This window comes from Megalobrama amblycephala, linkage group LG7 (genome assembly GCF_018812025.1).
Source record: "Megalobrama amblycephala isolate DHTTF-2021 linkage group LG7, ASM1881202v1, whole genome shotgun sequence".
NCBI lineage: Eukaryota > Metazoa > Chordata > Actinopteri > Cypriniformes > Xenocyprididae > Megalobrama > Megalobrama amblycephala.
Genome location: NC_063050.1, coordinates 49,170,221 through 49,189,803, shown reverse-complemented (window position 1 = coordinate 49,189,803; position 19,583 = coordinate 49,170,221). Strand labels below are relative to the sequence as shown.

Genomic DNA, 19,583 nt, shown 5'->3' with positions numbered 1-19,583 from the left:
CAGTGAGTTAAAAGCTGCAGGACAGTCTGGTGGTTCTGGTTTATATGGCCCGGTATCATCTCCCTGAGGGCAGAAGGTGGAACAGTTGATGTGCTGGGTGTGAATGATCTTAGCATGATGTTATGCACTCTCCCAGACAGCGGGTGGCATAGACTGCGTTAAGTCAATCAAATGGCATCAGGCAGCATTTTTATTCAGAAATATCTAATGGACAGTTTTTGAGCTGTCTTTCTGGAAGAATTCTGGGTAATTAAATGATTGTATGAGAATTAAATGCTGCTATGAATAGCTAGTGTTGCTTATGGCATTAAATCATAAATTATGATAATGAATAATAGGATAACAATTGAATAAACTATCAAGTCATATGCATATTGGACAAACCACACAAACATCATATTTTAGGGGGACTGTCATATTGAGGGAGTAGATGTTGATGCATCATTGAATATTGCCATATTTTGATTTGGTGCTTTTCACCTCTGACCCTAAATTATATTTATTTACTACTGCATGGGATAGCGATATGGTATACAACTCTCCTGCATGCAAACTCAGACTAATAGATATAATAGAAATATATTTAAAATACTGAGTTCCATACTAAATACGATTTAAACTAACTAAATCAAATATAGTTCCACAGTCTTGGTATCTATTGGTGGAGTGCTTGCTACATAGTAGTTTCTGCTTATCCTCACTAAATTCTGGGAAATTCTGGATTCGGGGCTGGGCAATCACATCTACTGCTTAGCCTTCTACAAACATCAAACAGTGCCTTTGTTTTAAGAGGGTGTTACAGTCTGCATTGACGTGGGGGTAAATACAAGCATTATCAGCAGCTACACGTTCAAATCTAGTAGCAGCAAGCTTTATATAATATATAGCGACTAAACATAGTACATGAGGATGTTCAGAGTAATGGCCTTCTCGCATATACACCTTTAACCGAACTTATTATTTGCTCAACTTCCAACACACTCCAAGGCTAGTTCAGTCAACCTAGTGTGTTCGGACTGGTTCAGCTGAAGCATGTTAGGATATTGCTCCATTATCTCTGTTCTAATGACATAAACTTTCAATGGGACTATACGATTTTCCAATGATAAAGGTTGCCAAATCTTCATACTATTTGCTCAGGTGGTCCGGGAGATTTTTTTCAATCTCTTAGCTTGCAATACGTCCATCTTGTTAAAGCACTTATGCACATTCTAATCGGACACATTCGCACCTTTTGACTGTAATCTAGCCATTAGGTTTAGGCATTCGGTGTTAAGCATTTAGTGTAGCAGGCATACATAGTCTTAAAGGCATTAGAGCCAAGCTTAAGCAAACTTAAAAAAAAAAAAAAAAAAAAATCTGCTTCTTCAATTCACAGTTTCATCCCGGACCCCTGGTTTGACTCTGGACCCCAGCGCACCAAGCCTCTCCAAGTCCCTGCAACCGTCTACTGAACAGCATAGTAAAGACATTCCCAACAACCAAAGCTATTCCTACACACCTGCGCTACATGTTTCACCACTCAGAAGGAAAGCTCTTGATCCACATTCCACACTTTTCTAGAGGCAGTTCTCACAGCTTGTATAATATAAATAAAAAAAATTGTTTGTCTTACATTTAAGCACTCAAAAATGACAGATTTAACAGGTCACACTTTATTAACTAGCATTAATTCTGTGTTTTGCTCTTCTTTCATGTAACAATCCCTGCAAATTCGGAGATGCAGCTGCTCAGATTACAGCTGATGGAAACTGATGACCAGGGCCTGATTCGTTAAAACACCCATGTCATTCACGTGGCTTAAACCTAGAAGTCTACACTGACCACTCATCCAGATTGGTGTAGCAATGTCAGCATTCCAAGAGTACCATCCACTACCCTTAAAGAAATGGGCTGCTGGAATTCGGCAGTCCACAAATGCTACATCAGACATAATTTCAAAGACTTGAAAGGACAAGAAACATCTCTGATTTAAATTATCGGGTGGCGCTGGGCATTCTGGTATTAATTATTCAGATACAATTATTCGATTTAATCATTTGCAGACGTTAGCAACGACGTGTATGCAGCATTTTACAGTATCCGAATCCTCTGCTAGTGGAGGGGAGGATCTCGGCTGCGAGATTTAAGTTTGATGCAGGGGACCAGGGACAAATGTTTTCGGAGCGGTCACCATCCAAAAAAAAAAAAAGCATACCATACACTGCATTAGATAAAACTAATCACATTTTATAGGCATGTCATTTATGCATATGAGCTCTGGCTCAGTATCATTCTAGCTTAGGCCACTAGGTCAGATGCACATTTATAGGTAAGTTCAATAGTGTTAAGCCACTCGGCAAAGCAGGCCCAGGCTCACATAGATAGTCATACGCGCGCCTATAGCTCTACGGAGCAGCAGCAGTACACATATTTTGGCGTTCAGATCTGCGCTGTGGGGGGTATCAGGCCGAAGCTACTCGGCCGCTTTCTTAACTTGGGTAGCACGGACCATGCGGTCCACTGCTTTGAGGGGGTTCTACCATTCTTGCAGCAGCCTTTTCCTTGTTGTTTTATTTGACTAAGCTAAACAATTTGTATTTGCTCAGCAGCAACAGCAGCAGCAGCAGTAACTGCAGCAGCAACAGCAGCAGCGTAGCAGATCTCGTACGCCAAAATCAAGCCATGTATACTTCATACCCCATGCCAATAAATGCTGGTTGAATTTAATTCACTCCGAGAGTTGTCATGATTGAAATACAAAGTTCAGTCATGAAACTCTAACCGAGCGCTGATTGGGTCTTTCTACGCCATGGCATCAGCCAATCGGAAGTAATTCCATATCCACGCAACCATATATATCGTACCCTAGCCTGCGATCGACAAGCTGCGCAATGCGAAGCGCTGTTATCCATCCTCCTCCCCAGCGCCACCTGTAGAGATCTGCTACGGGGGTTCTACCATTCTTGCAGCAGCCTTTTCCTTGTTGTTTTATTTGACTAAGCTAAACAATTTGTATTTGCTCAGCAGCAGCAGTAGCAGCAGCAACAGCAGCAGCGTAGCAGATCTCGTACGCCAAAATCAAGCCATGTATACTTCATACCCCATGCCAGTAAATGCTGGTTGAATTTAATTCACTCCAAGAGTTGTCATGATTGAACTATGCTTATGGTATAAAACGGACTGGGTCTTTGATAGTTTAGCTTTTCTTTGTTCATTTTGCTTCTCGTATCTCTTTTGCATCTTCTGCTTCTGCTTCTTCTCTTCTACCTCTCATTTCATTCTGCAAATGTCTTAATTTTGTTCCTTCTTTATCTATATTCTGACCTTCATCTTCATCTATACAATACTCTAGATTTTATTAAAGGTGCCCTAGAACTTTTTTTTTAAAAGATGTAATATAAGTCTAAGGTGTCCCCTGAATGTGTCTGTGAAGTTTCAGCTCAAAATACCCCATAGATTTTTTTTTTTTAATTGCCTATTTTGGGGCATAATTAGAAATGAGCCGATTCAGGGTGTGGCCCTTTAATTCTCGTGCTCCACGCCCCAAGAGCTCGCGCTTGCCTTAAACAACATAAAAAAAGTTCAAACAGCTAATATAACCCTCAAAATGGATCTTTACAAAGTGTTTGTCATGCAGCATGTCTAATCGCGTAAGTACAGTGTTTATTTTGATGTTTACATTTGATTCTGATTGAGTTTGAGGCTTTGCTCCGTGGCTAACGGCTAATGCTACACTGTTGGAGAGATTTATAAAGAATGAAGTTGTGTTTATGCATTATACAGACTGCAAGTGTTTAAAAATTAAAATAGTGATGGCTCTTGTCTCCATGAATACAGTAAGAAACGATTGTAACTTTAACCACATTTAACAGTACATTAGCAACATGCTAACGTAACATTTAGAAAGACAATTTACAAATATCACTAAAAATATCATGTAATCATGGATCATGTCAGTTATTATCGCTCCATCTGCCATTTTTCGCTATTGTTCTTGCTTGCTTACCTAGTCTGATGACTCAGCTGTGCACAGATCCAGACGTTAATACTGGCTGCCCTTGTCTAATGCCTCGATCATGGGCTGGCATATGCAAATACTGGGGGTGTACATATTAATGATCCCGACTGTTACGTAACAGTCGGTGTTATGTTGAGATTCGCCTGTTCTTCGGAGGTCTTTTAAACGAATGAGATTTATATAAGGAGGAGGAAACAATGGAGTTTGAGACTCACTGTATGTCTTTTCCATGTACTGAACTCTTGTTATTTAACTATGCCGAGGTAAATTCAATTTTTGAATCTAGGGCACCTTTAACTATTAATTACTTTATTAATTTGTTTGTCTCTATAATTTTTAATTAATAAATTTGTTATTCCTTATTCAAATTTAATCTCTGACATAATCATTGCTGGACTGCCTGGATCTCATTTTCTCAAGTTTTTGCATTACACACACACCAAATGTTATATATAGGACATATTTTTATTTGCCATGTTGGTACTGTTTGGAGTCTTAAAGGGGGTGTATCTCACACAGTTTCTGCCAATCTCTGTTAATCTTGAGCAGTGTTGGGGAAAGTTACTTTTAAAAGTAATGCATTACAATATTGCGTTACTCCCTAAAAAAGTAACTAAATGCGTTACTTCGTTACTTTTTATGAAAAGTAATGCGTTACGTTACTTTTGCGTTACTTTTTCTCACCGGGGCTGGGCTTGCTTGTTTGTTTTTTAATAACAACAAAAAAGTTCTATTTTTGGCAAAAAGGCCCTTTCACACCAAAAGTGAAATCAATAAGCCTCAGGCTGAAGGAAATGCATATTTACACCTGTACAGTAGAGGGCGCAGCTCAAACAAACCTTTCAGCTGTGCTGCTATTCTGGATTAAAGAAGAATATGATACAGAAGGAAGTTCTAGTTCTTATTTCTAAATCTAATCTAAAGTATTTTTTGCTTATTAGTATGGTTGAATTAGGTATATTGAAGGTCAGCAGCAAAGACATTGGTTAATAATTGAGATTAAATACATAAAGTATATTTGTTTAATTTAATATAGTTTATTATTACAGGTTTGCAAAAATTGTTTTTATTCATTTTGAGGAATACTGAATGTTTTCGTGCAAGTGAGATGAGTAAATGCATGTTCACATTTAGTCTAAAACTACAATAATCATCATGTTCACACAGCGCACACAACACCCTCTGTACTTTATTTCTCTCAATATGGGGACAGGAGATCTGTCAGTCGATAAATGTGAAAAGTAACTTGCGTTACTTATTTGAAAAAGTAACTCAGATATTTTGTTGTAAATTGAAAAAGTAATGCGTTACTTTACTAGTTACTTGAAAAAGTAATCTGATTACGTAACTCAAGTTACTTGTAATGCGTTACCCCCAACACTGATCTTGAGTGATCTGATCTTGATCTGTTAACAGTGCATCCTTCATATCTCCAAAAAGTCTTTAGTTTTATCATATTTATATAAGATAGATACACTAAAAGCAAGTCTTTCTGAAAAAAAGCCGAGCTCCTGGAGGCATGCCTGCCGTCAGTACCGTGGGCGGAGCTAAAGAGTCATGAGCGCACACAGCTTTTGTATAGAGATCGTCTGCTAGCTGCGACATCATTATAAATACAAAGGGAACAAAAACGTTCATGTTGTTTACATTTTATGCACTTGCACGCAGATTGCCAACAAATCACAGAAATTCCGGGAACAAACAAACATACGTGCACCATTGCTCCATTGCTGCCCCGGAAAAACAAACTTCATCCACTGTTCCCTTAATGCTGGGTTCTTTGGGAAGCTGAAAAAGGTAATCTTTCCCTCACAACCAAAATCACACTCCTTCGGTGACAGGAGCTGCATCTCATTTCGGAGGCTGCGTCCTCCGGAGGTCGCTTTTTAAGGCTGCATACATCATCAAGGATGTCATATTTAAGAAAAGTAACGGTAATAAAATTGACTGATATTCATTGTGAGGTGTAAAATACTGTAATTTCTTTCTTATGTTGCAATCTAATGCTTATTTTACTTAAATGAGACTGCCTCTATGATGTAACGTGCCCAAGTCTAAATACGTACATACAGACGAACATGCACACACTCTCAACACCTGGCTCCCGTTCTTCGTATGTTGCTATGTGATTGGCCCATTGCTATAACTGAATGGCAGCTATCAGTTCGCAAGACATTGGCTGCGTCTGAAACCGCCTATTCAATGAGTAGGTACTAAAGCTGCGTTCACGTCACCTCGTATTTACCGGAATCTTGAAATGACAACACGTGACGTTATATTCGGAGCTGTTCACGTCCTTTTGGTCCTTGAACTGGGAATTATGCGTTTCCATGGCAGCACTGTCAACGCCTAAATGAATCTACAGCTGTCAGGTGGTACAGCGCGGCCACGTGGTATATCTGGGAGCTTTCAGAAAACTCCCAGCTTACAAGCTGTAATTACGAGCTCTACGAGGACATGAACGCTTTTTACAAGCTAGAATCTCGTAACTACAGGAATTACGAGGCCACGTGAACGCACCTTTAATTTCAATAAGTAGCCTACTTACTTAACGAGCGCTAAAAGAGTAGGCACTTAACAGCCAAATCTCGTTGAGTATGAATGAGATCCGAGAATAATCTGCCATGTTGACGTTATCATGTGACCTACGACGTTATCGCAAGCGCAACAACTTAAAAGATATGAGTGACAGGTTTAATTCATCTATCTGTAAATATCTTGATATTGATTAAATTGCTTATTTTGTGGTCTTGTTGAAGACACAGCTGCCAGTAATTTTGTAATTGTAGTACAATTATATATATATATATATATATATATATATATATATATATATATATATATATATATATATATATATATATATATATATGGGTTAATTTAAGGTTCTTATATTTTTAACTACTAATGTGATTTATTTGTTGTTACAAAAACCCAAATTCGCGTGAATATATTGTTAATTTCTTTATTTTATATGCAAAAATGTCCATCCACAAGCAAAAGTGGCATAAATCTCATTTGTTTTCCTCTTTTTCTTGTTGAATTAGCTCTAGTTTCACCCCTCAGGCTTATAAATTATAAACAAATAAATAACTTTTATGCATTATGATGTATTCAAAATATTTAATCTTGTCATCATGCTTTATGTCTGTGTATATAATCTCAAACTAGTATACAAACCCATATTTGTTTGTTTTTTGTCATTATTATTGTTCATTGTTAAAGATACAAGGTATTTTCCCTGATCTTGTATGTAATTGTATATCCTGCAATAAAAATAAAGATATGAGCAACAGGTGCACTAACACCCCACAGCACCAGTAACTCCACAACCCTACCTAGTGCGGTTTTCCTCAGTGTTAGCAATGTCTGAAGCCAAAGAAGACATTAAAGCTGCTCGAAGATCTCCCCTTTGGAGAAGACAAAATACTCAAAAAATGTATAAACTACTTAAAATTAAGATTACTCCAGAATGAATTGCTCTGCTAGCACATCCCAACACTTACACACAATAGTATTGATAAATGCTGACCAAAACTTAATTATATTACTTTTCATTTGACTTCTTTATTAAAACAAGCAAAATGTAATGTTTTGTCACATGACACAGCTGTGCATGAACACACACGAGACAAATACAGCTGATGTGACTACATCTCCATTTACAGTCAATTCATGCATTAATTCATTGCTTAATAAAATATATAAATTGACTGATAATAGCATAATTAATAAATAAGTAAAGGATTAATAAAAGTAATAATGACAATAAATAAATGCATGTACAAGTCAACAACACACAAAACAAAGCTTTATTCAAATGTATTGATCTAACAATCAGGTATTTACAGTCCTGCTGTCATCTCAACACAGCTGTGCCAATTCTGCAGCTTTATTTTGATGAAGCAACTGGTGAACACCTTCATCATCATGTCCCTCACTGCTGCTCTTCTCAATGGAGACATCGTTGATCCAGAGGATGAGGAAGATGATGATGATGATGATGATGATGATGGACCCCTGAACCCCTCAACCTTGAAGCAGGAGTGGGAGAAGATGCGCAGGACAATCTGGCTGCTCCAAACATTCATGTGCTCTCCATCAGCAGATTAAAACATTTTACAATTAATTCATGTCAGCATTCTGTTTCTTGCCATATTTCATTTCATATTTTTACAATTACATGCTGATTTCTGTTGTAGCTTCATTACTTTTGTGGTGTGGTGGTCTAAACCACTTAGCTGGTCAGTAGAAGGTTGCAGGTTCGATCTCTGCAGCATCACCTCCAGTGTGTCCTTGATCGAGTCACTTGGAAGGAGTAGTGATGGAGTCCATGACACTGAACCATTCCCAGGATCTGCTGTGGCTCTCCATCCTCAGTGCTCACACCAGTCTGAGGACATTCACATCCTACAATAATGCACAAATATAATACAAAAGCAGTCATTTTAACAGCACAGTGTCATTTGATTTCTACATTAGAAATAACAAAATGATCTTACTTTATATTTTGTTTCAGGCTTTCCTCTTTATTTCTAACAAATCCTGCCATCACCTTTTCTTGCAGGTCATGCTCCACAAAAGCTCTGCAGCAAACATACAGACATCAAGAGCCAGCAAAGTGCTGTAATAACTCTGTTTAAATTGCAATAATTAAAATAAACTAGACTTTAGATTTAAATAGACTTTGTATTAATTTCTGTAGTATCGTCCTCAAAGCCTTTGATGGCATCATTCCTCTACCGGATAAACACACGTGTGCTCATCTGTCCCTGTCATCTGTCCCTGTGACATCAGACAAGATTCACATTTCCTCTGAGATTTATGTGCTCAAATCTACATTCACATGTTGATGATGTGTTAACTCACTTCTTATCCAATACAAATGTTCCTTAATTTACCAACAGTACTAATGGACAAATAAAATAGATTAAACGTATGTATAGTTACTGTAGATTTATTTATTTACATTATTTTCATTCATGTAATGTAAGAAGTGTTGACAACAGTGAATAATAGCACACACACATCACTCATAATACATAATCCATCACTCATAAGTCATAATACTTAAAGATGTTCCTGTCAGAGGTTAAATAAACATTTAATAAGCATCTTTAAGATGTATATGGTTTAGGATATGTAATTCCACTTCGGAGAATTAAGTTATGTGTATTTACTAGAGATCCCGTTATCTATACATAATAAATCGTGTTTTACAGTAAAATCACAATAGTGTCTAGCATCTTCACACATTTTGCAGTTTGCTCTACAGTAGTTCAACAAATGTGTTTTTGGTTTTCAATACTCACATTTGACAGCATCCGCGCAGCTTTTCTCCTAAGTGTTTGATTATGACGTATCCTCTCCCGTGGCTTTCTGGGATAGAAAAGTATCCAGCGAGGAACACTTCAGAATCTGGGCGGAAGTAGTAGGCCATCCGGGAACTTCTCGACTACTCATTAATGATTACTGAGGTTTCTGACATTATTCGCTCGCCTACTGCTTTTTCCCTATTATATAGTAGGTAAGTAGGCGGTTTCGGACGCACTTTAAGTAGGCGCACGTCCGAATCTCGCGAGAATTATTACGTCACCTAGGTAATTTTCGCCTACTCTTTTTGCTTCGGACATACTTTTTCGCTCGCCTACTGCTTTTCCCCTACTAAATAGTAGAGAAGTAGGCGGTTTCGGACGCAGCCTACGTATACAATGTATGGACAGAAAAGATAGCATCAATTTTACCGTATCAATTCGAGCCCGAGTCCGATGATGAAACGTCTGAATTAGCCAATCAACCAGAAACTGATTCGCAATCACAACTGGAGTACGAAGTTTCTCATCAATTCTCGTTTCACTTTCTATTTACTTGATTTACTTTATTATTAATAATTGTTTAAAACATACCATGGGGCAGATCAGGTATGTTACTATGGTGATTAACCTGGTTGGTGATGGGAAATACAGTGAGTTTGTTTTGAGCAATGAGATGGCACATAGTAAAGCATGTTTAAAAGTGCTTACCCTAGTAATGTAGTTTCACCATGTATGTATGTGTGTGTGTGTGTGTGTGTGTGTGTGCGTGTGGTATTCCCTATATTATGAGACCAGCATGTCCCTATGTCCCTATGACCCTATGTCCCTTCAATAGTAATGCCATTAAATGTTGACCTTATGGGGACATTTTTGTTGGTCACCATGAGGAAAACAGCTTATAAATCATTCTAAATGAAGTGTTTTGAAAATCTAAAAATACAGTAAGTTTTCTGTGATGGGTAGGTTTAGTGTAGGGTGATAGAATATGTCATTTGTACAGTATTAAAATAATTATGTACATGGGAAGTCCTCATAAAACATGGAAACCAGTGTGTTACTATGGTGATTAACCTGGTTAAATATGGGGAAAAAAAGACAGTGTGTTTGTTTTGAGTAATGAGATGTCACATAGTAAAGCAAAAATGCTTAGCCTATAGTAATGCAGTTTCACCGTGTGTGTGTGTGTGTGTGTGTGTGTGTCTGTGTGTGTGTGTGTGTGTCTCTCTCTCTCTCTCTCTCTCTCTCTATCTGTGTGTGTGTGTGGGAGATGGTTTTGTTGAATGGATTTAAACTTCATTACCCACTGTGAACTAAACAACACTAAAAAATGACGCTGCTCCATTACCCCTGACCTTAGTGTTATATAAACCAACAGATTTATTCATTTTAATTAAACAATTAATTAATGAGAATACCAGCACTTACACTATATTGCCAAAAGTATTGAGACACCCCTCCAAATCATTGAATTCAGGTCTTTCAATCACTTCCATGGACACAGGTGTATAAAATCAAGCACCTGCTTCTACAAACATTTGTGAAAGAATGGGTCGCTCTCAGGAGCTCAGTGAATTCAAGCGTGGTACCGTGGTAGGTTGCCACCTGTGCAATAAGTCCATTTGTGAAATTTCCTCACTACTAAATATTCCACGGTCAACTGTTAGTGGTATCATAACAAAGTGGAAGCAATTGGGAACAACAGCAACTCAGCCAAAAAGTAGCAGGCCACGTAAAATCACAGAGCGGGGTCAGCGCATGCTGAGGCACACAGTGCACAGAAGTCGCCAACTGTATAGCTACAGACCTCCAAACTTCCTGTGGCCTTCAGATTAGCTCAAGAACAGTGCGTAGAGAGCTTCATGGAATGGGTTTCCATGGCTGAGCAGCTGCACTTGGATGGCCTTACATCACCAAGTGCAATGCAAAGCGTTGGATGCAGTGGTGTAAAGCACGCCACCACTGGACTCTAGAGCAGTGGAGACGTGTTTTCTGGAGTGACAAATCACACTTCTCTGTCTGGCAGAAAAACGACTAGTTTGTCATTCAAGTGTTTAACCCTAAGAGACCCAGCATAACAGAATTACAACATTTGTCAGATATTTGTCAGAACCATTATTCCTACATACTGTATGCATGTTCTCTAACCAATACGACCATATAGGTCGTTTGTCACTTCCCTGAAATACGACCCATGGGAGCGTTTACTAAAGTGGCGCCCCTATTGCCCCTATTTGTAAGGGACATTGTAAAGCAATATTTCCTGTAAGCTGACAAAAGAAAGCCAAAACTAGGCAAAATATAATATGACAATTGATCAGGATTGAGACACAGCTGATCAGGCTAATTTCAATACTCTGTATTGAATACTAATTGGCAAGTCTGGAAATAGGAAAATATAGGTATACATTTATATAAAATAACATGTCAAATAATTTAATTAGGCTACAACTAAACCACTTACTCATCAGAAACTGTATCTTCAGGTGGATCAAGTTGCTCTTCAAAATGTAAGTGTTCGTCGTCAGATTCCCGCTCCTCTTCCGAGGAAAAAGTGAACTCTTCCTCACTGTCCAGGACCATCTGAAGAACTTGCTCACCTGTGTAGCGTGCCATCTTCCAAACGTGCAGGAAAGTAAATGAATCTGATGAAACTTGTTGGTTGTAAGCCATTGTTAGGGGTGTTTACTATTTGCACAGATCTCCTCAGCACATTATCTTATGAATACAGTGCTCTGCGGGTGGGCGGGCACATATTTGAGATAATTAGATAAGACAGGAGAAACAATACATATCTTTACTTTTATACCGATTACATAAAGGGAGAATTTGTTTTAGAATTGATTTGTTTTGTTTAAAAGTAGATAGGCTACTTTTGAGGCTGAAATCACACATCATGCCTAACAACGCCCTTCAGCCTTGACTTATTCACGATACAGCACTAGCCTTGAGTACCGTATTGCTTTAATAAAACGGTTACCACACAATAAATATTAAAGCCAAAAATGCAACTTTCATGAAGTTTCACTAAAAACCTGTCTTCCACTGGAAAAAAAATAGTCCCTGACCATGAACAGCAACAGAAGTGTAGCGTCTGGACCAATCAGCCACACAATTATTCATTGTATTTAATGAATTACCCATAAACTCACTCTCACTATCAAAGTTCTCTGAACTCATCCCCCTAAAACTGCAACCAGCATCCCAATGTTGCTAGCACACAGGCACAACTAGGTGTCCTGTTACAGTTATATGGTACTTTTATGATCCAGAAGAATGCTGTAGAGACTAGTGACTCATTCTTCCTGAGAAGGACAAATAAACTCTCTTAATACTATGTATTCTCTATATAACCACTTGGGAAATGTATAAACATGTATCCAATTTTCCCATATTACGACTTTCCTTTTATAGGGTTTATTCTATGTATTAATTCTCTCTTTTGAACTATTTTGGTATTAATGTTCCATAGTTGCAAATGAATAGTTGACTGAGATCACATTGGCAGCATGTTTGGTATCTACGGACTCCAACTTTAATTTCCTATTTGGTAATTTATGTTACATGTTACTAACTCTGTGACACATTAGTATTATAAGAATTTAGAGGGTTCTTTTCTCATTCATCCAATCCAGTGTCTTATGCTAATATCTTGCTACAGAACAAAGACTCGTAAAACTTCCCTCCGAGGGGGCAACTCCTTATTGGCTCAGACACCTTAAGAGGGTGTGACATCTTCACCTCTTATATTCACTGATCACAAGATCAAGCCCTCTCTTCCTGCTCTTCCTCCTCTTCTTCTTTTTTTACTGACAAATGCTGACGTCAAGATGACGCTGTAAGAAGCTAGAAGCTTCTAAGGAACCCAAGCTTGTGCCAGGCCTCGGCCTAGACCTTCTATTCACCAAAGATCCTCTGAATCCAACTGGTTCTCTTTCATCAAGACAATATCAGCAAAGATTCAACGGGAGCCTCCACAAATTGCATCAGGACAGTTTTAATTCAACTTGGAGAGACATGCAAGTATCAAACTTAGTCTCATTATCGGATACATTGAGTATCCTTACCCCTTTGAAAGAAGGGCCTGTTAAAACTAAACTGATGGTTTGCTCAAGGCTGTTGATCTGCTGAATGTCCAACAATGCTGTAACCTCTTGCTTCCTGTACTCTGCTTTAGCCCTCTCTCTCTTGGTAAATTGTATGCATGTATGTGTGTGAATGTTAAAGTAGTTTAAGTGTTTAGTCTAGTTAATAAAGTCTTGTTCATGTCACACGTAAGGTTGTCTGTGTTTTGCGCTCATATACGGGAGTCCCTATTCATGTCGGTCCTGACTACAGGCTTTTAGTAGAATAAGATTGTTATTTCCCATAACCTGGAAATGAACATTTCTTAGAATTAATAAACAATTAACACTGTGTGTTCATTGAACAACAGGTTAATTGATTGTAATATTAATTTTATTACATTAAGTTAATTTTATTAACTGATTAAAATATTAATAATTAATTATAACTAGTTATGATTAATTATTCATATTTATTTTGAGCTAATTTGCTACAGAAGTTACATTATTACGCCATTAGATGGCGGCAAAGACTGTCTTTATGAGTGTGTCAGTCAGTATAGTGAAGACTTTTACATTGAAAAGACTGAATTGTTGTGAACACGGAACAAGATGCAACTGACAAATACTTTGACTAGCGATGTCATGGGAAAACCCCTTAAAAAGTACTAAAAGGATAAGATAATACATCGGACATTTAAACAGATTTTTTTTTTATTATATAGGACTGACCTGAAGGAAAATGGTAAATCTGAATGCAGGTAATAAACTCGCTCAGTCGATCTCTTTCTCATAATACTCTTCTACATAATGCAGTAAGCTTCAATGAACAATATCAATTGAGAACATACAGTTTATATACATATATATATACCTTTTCAGCTTTCCTTTTAATAAATTTGCAAAGTTATCAACAAATCAGGTTTTTTTACTTTGTCATTATGGGGTCTGGGGCTGTATTTACACATAGATATATACACTAGATGTCGCCTTGGGTTTGTCAAAACTGCCGCCATCTTGGAACAGGGGTCTTGTCATAGGAAGTAGCTCAGTAACGCTGCTATCTCCGCCTGTACTTTGAATTAATGGACAATGGCGGATTTCGAAAGAAATCTAAATACCAGACAGCAAGGGATTACATTTTACAAGTGAGAATGTGTTTTATGATATTGAATGTTACGAAATTATATTTCTGGTTACGTTGGTTTGTTTCAGTCCTTGGTTAACGACCGCAGCTAATCCATGCTAGTTACCCATTAGTCTTTGACAGTTAGGAAAACCGCAGTAGAGGTAAAATCTTTGCGTTGCAGGGGCAGCTGCCACTGAGACCATCACTTGACCTGTCACCGCTAGTGGCAGCTGCCACTCGACCTGTGACCGCTATATGCGCCTGCCCCGCGACCTGTCACCGCTGCCACTCGATCTGGCACAGATCCCAGCAAGCAATAGCCGTCATTTCACCGTCTCGATTAACTATAGACCCGATATAGTCCGGCTATGTTTAACCCACTTTTAGCCAAAATAATCTTTCATTTGGTTACATGTCATTTTTTGCCCAAATAACTTGCGAGTTGTATGATATTGTATCATGCAAGTGAAGTCAACAGTGATTACAAGGTGTTTGGTTTCACATCTTTGACATGTTATATTGTGTAGGCTGTGCATAGCCACAATTTAGCTCGTAGTCAGACCGGCTATTTGTAGCCTACCTATAGTCAATCCTGATTTATTGTAGTTTTTGGACAGGAAGTGCTTGAGATGGTTGATATCTCATCATGTTCGCAATGTCAATGATTTCTACAAGATTTAAGTGGCATTTCATGACATGGTCTATGTGTAGTCACGATTTAGCTCTGAATTGGATAGGCTATGTGTAGTCTGCTTTTAGTCCACCCGGCGAAATCGAGGCAATTTATAGTCTAGTTTTTACGGCTTGGCTATAGCCCTGATTCAGACCAGCAATGAGTGTAACCAAAATAGTGTTAAGTCATTTTCGACCACAAAGCTTGTGGGATTCTTGATATACTTGCATTTATACATTTATATGCAAGTATATATTTGAAACAGCATATTTTTGCTGTTACACAATCCTACATTTTACGATATCATATATAGGCCTATTCATATTTTTTATATATATATATATATATATATATATATATATATATATATATATATATATATATATATATATATCAGGGTATAGCCAAGCCATATATTAATTTTAATTATATACCACACACATATATGACTGTATTTAATTTTAAAGGTCCCGTTTTTCGTGTTTTTTTGAAGCTTTGATTGTGTTTATAGTGTGCAATATAACATGTGTTCATGTTTCGCGTGTAAAAAAACACAGTATTTTTCACATAATTTACTTATCTGTATACCGCTGTTTCCACTGTCATAAAAACGGGCTGATGACTTCCTTGTTCTATGAAGTCCCTCCTTCAGAAATACGTAACGAGTTCTGATTGTGCCAGCGGTTCTTGTGTTGTGATTCGACAGCAGCTTAGCGCACCCAGAGCCATAGAGAGAGCGCACCTTGCCCGGAAAGGTCACGCCTCTTACCATAACGTGTGCTGCACATAGTTTTACATGTGGATTATTGTGGTGTTGTGCCGAATGAACACAAAAGACAATAATTCCCGAGAGACTGAACTCTTTAATCTCCACAAGCAGCGACAGAAAATGTACAACGTTAGCACTCACTCAGAAGAGTACCTCATACGGAAAACAGCCATATACATAAACATAGTCCCCTCTTGTGGCCATTATGTGCACTGCAGTCCAACATTAACTACTGCAGTAAGGATACCACAATTATAATTTTCGGGAACCGAGTTAAACATAAATTGTAACCATTGATCTCTAAGTACAGCGTCCCTGGGAAGGCCAAACAAAGGTGATTGGACTGCGGGATGAAAATAACAGCGTTTCGACGACATGGTGACAAACACACTCTACAAACGCAACTCTTGTGTATTCCTGTGGGTGGAGGTTAGTCAAAAAACTGTTTTAGTGACGTCATTAAAGAAGGAAGTAGAGGGATGTAGTCCAAACTGGCCGTTCGATGTAGGCGACTTCTGTTAAATAAAATATCTCACTTGGCATTGAACTTTGAGCTTTAAAATTTTACAGATTTTATTTATACTCTAACAACAACATTACACACTAACTAAAGTTTGAAACATGGGATCACGAAGAACGGGACCTTTAAGTTAAATAAAAATTTACAATTCTCAACCGCTAGATGGCAACTGTGGCTCTACTGAAGCATGACCACTGGCAACGCGAGACTTGAACGTTAGCTCTCGATCACTGTTGCCAGATCTCGCGATAAACATTTCCGCATTTTACAACTGTTGGAGACGGAGAGCAAGCAACAGCAAATGTTAAAGCAAATTCTTTCCTGCTTTTGGTCTTGTAAGTATCTGTGTTTTTCATTTTGACGTGTTTATTATTTATGTACATTATGTGTAGGAACCGTGACATTTTAGCGGGTAACAGTGCAGACTCAGAGTGAAATGTGGTTAGATTAACATACATGCACATGTACTGTAGTGTTTCCTTGTGCCCTAAAACTGTGTAATTATCTAAATACAAGGGGATAAACATGAAACCTGTGCACCCTACTATTATTTGTTATGGAAGCCTTGTATATCTTTTAATCTTTTGATCATTATGAAATAAAAATATGAGTTTTTGATTTGGCAAGGCAAGTTTATTTTGTATAGCGCAAAAGCATTTCAACAACAATGTTCAAGGTAATTTAAAGTGCTTTACATAAAACATGGAATATATGGAACTGAAAATTAATCAGGTTGTTTTATAAACCAAAAAATATTGTTAACATTTTTTATTTAACTTTTTTTGTCAATGTTTTATATTTTTATTATGTTAAACGTTGTAATTTTCTTTTAATGTTTATTTGTACTGTATTTGTAAAATTTTATTTATTTATTTATTTTTATCATTTATTTTATTTATTGTATTATCTTGAGTTCTTTTTCTAAATAAAACCTTTTATATTTAATTTGTTTGGACGGATTGTCATTTATGAGAACCTGTTATATTTAAGTGAAAAGAATCCTTCAGCCATTATTTTGTTGTCTATTGCATGTATAGATGTAATCATTAATTAGTAGTGTAATTGATGACTAGTCTATTTTTGGGTTATAGTTAGACGTCTATTAGATTTTCACTGACAGCCCCAATTTTGCCTTGTTTTAGCCTAGACCCGTATTAACCGTCTATTAGACATAAATATGTAGTTGTCTAATAGTCGTCTAATTGATGACTAGTCTACTCTTGGGTTATGGTTAGACGTCTATTAGATTTTCACTGACAGCCCAAATTCAGCCTTATTTTAGCCTAGATCCATATTCACCGTATATTAAACATATATATGTAGTCGTCTAATAATCGTCTAATTGATGACTAGTCTATTTTTGGGTTATGGTTAGACGTCTGTTAGATTTTCACTGACAGCCCAAATTTTGCCTTGTTTTAGCCTAGATGGCTGGGCTATGTTTTGACGGCTATTAGACGTCTAATAGACATAAAATTGCTTGCTGGGTTGTCAACTTACAACATTTTTCACAATCGATCAAAATAGGCAAGTATTGTTTTAATGGCATATTTACTTGTGAATGTCCACTGAATGTCCAATGTAGTGTGATTAACAAGGCTATTGAATACAGATGTCCGAATGTGCAGGACACTGGCCCTCCAGGACCGGAGTTGCCCATCCCTGCAATATAATGTAGATAACATTGAATAAATAAAATTTTGCCAGGTAAGATACTGATAATTTACTTATGTTTAAGAAAGATGACAATTTCATATTTGACTGGGAAGAACTATGTGCTGGTGAATTTGGCCATTTACTACCACATCCTAACAGATTTTAAATTTGAGTTGTGCTCCAATCCGCAAACTAAAGATAACTCTTGGATTTCTGTATCATGTTTCCTTAGTTATCCATTTATGTGGAAATGCAAAGACTGTGGAGACAGTTTTTTAAGAAGAAATGAAGTACTGAAGCACATCAGACTTCACCATTGTTATGGTCGGGGGCATCCCTACCCCTGTATTTTTGAGCATTGCCCGTGTAAATGCAAGACATGGAGGGCTCTTATTGCCCATCTGAGCAAGTTCCATCCAGCTGAACAGTCCCAAAGAGGTCATTTTTCAACTTTTAAATCTCATCTCTGCAACAACCGTCAACTTGCATCTGAAACTGAGTATTTTCAACACATTGGGAAACATTTTAGAAACCATGAACTGGTCAGTTGTATGTTTAATGGTTGCTCTTACTAAACAAATCTATATGGAGCTTTCTACACGCATAGATGGAGAAAACACACCCCCTACACAATTAGAGATTTCAAACCTGAAGCTATTCATGGATCTGAGAGCCCTCTTTTGGAGTCTTTGGAAAAATGTGATGCTGAGCTAGATGATGTACCATATGAAGATTTAACATTTGAAGAGCATACTGTTGTACCAGAAGAAACTGATTCCCCAAAAGTAATTTAACTGAAATTTGCCTCAGTATTGCTTTAATTAGAACATTCTTATCTTGTGCAAAGTGCAGCTGTGAATGAACTTCTGGAGGAGCTGCAGTATATAATCGGTACGGACGGATCAGTTGTAAAGGAGTTGGCTACTGTTCTTTGCACTGAGAATCCCATTCAGGCTGCAATAGGAAACCATGGTCCACTGTCAAGCGCTTGGAAACGCAAGGCATACTACAGGAAAAACTTAAATGTTGTAGAACCAGTAAAATATATATTAGATCATCAGAACAGAAAGTCTTTTCACTATGTCCCTTTATTAAAATCCCTGCAGCAACTGCTAAATTGTGAAATAATATTCAGTAAGGCTTGAAAATTTGAAAGAGAAATTTCAAACAGAAGAGGGTGGGAAAGGTGTGTACAGATCATTTTGGGAGTCAAATAACTGTAAAATAAATAGTATTCTGTCCAAACAATGTGCAATTTCACTGATCTTGTATATTGATTATTTTGAAATTTGTAACCCCCTTAGGACTTCACGAAAAAAACCACAAAGTGTGTGCATTGTATTGGACTCTGGGCAATCTGCCCCATGGCTACCACTCCTCTTTATCCAGCATTTATCTAGCTGCTCTGATTAACAGCAATGATGTCAAAGATTATGGTTTTGACAAAGTCTTAAATCATT

At 37.5% G+C, this 19,583-nt stretch overlaps 1 long non-coding RNA gene across 1 annotated transcript; it reads right to left on the bottom strand.

Annotated features, from left to right (window-relative positions):
- Positions 1-7,789: 7,789 nt before the first annotated feature.
- On the bottom strand, positions 7,790-9,184 carry LOC125271475. The gene is made up of 2 exons (XR_007185636.1): positions 8,503-9,184; positions 7,790-8,410 (listed from the first exon to the last, which is right to left on the bottom strand). It is a non-coding gene; the product is annotated as an uncharacterized LOC125271475 (long non-coding RNA).
- Positions 9,185-19,583: the final 10,399 nt, after the last annotated feature.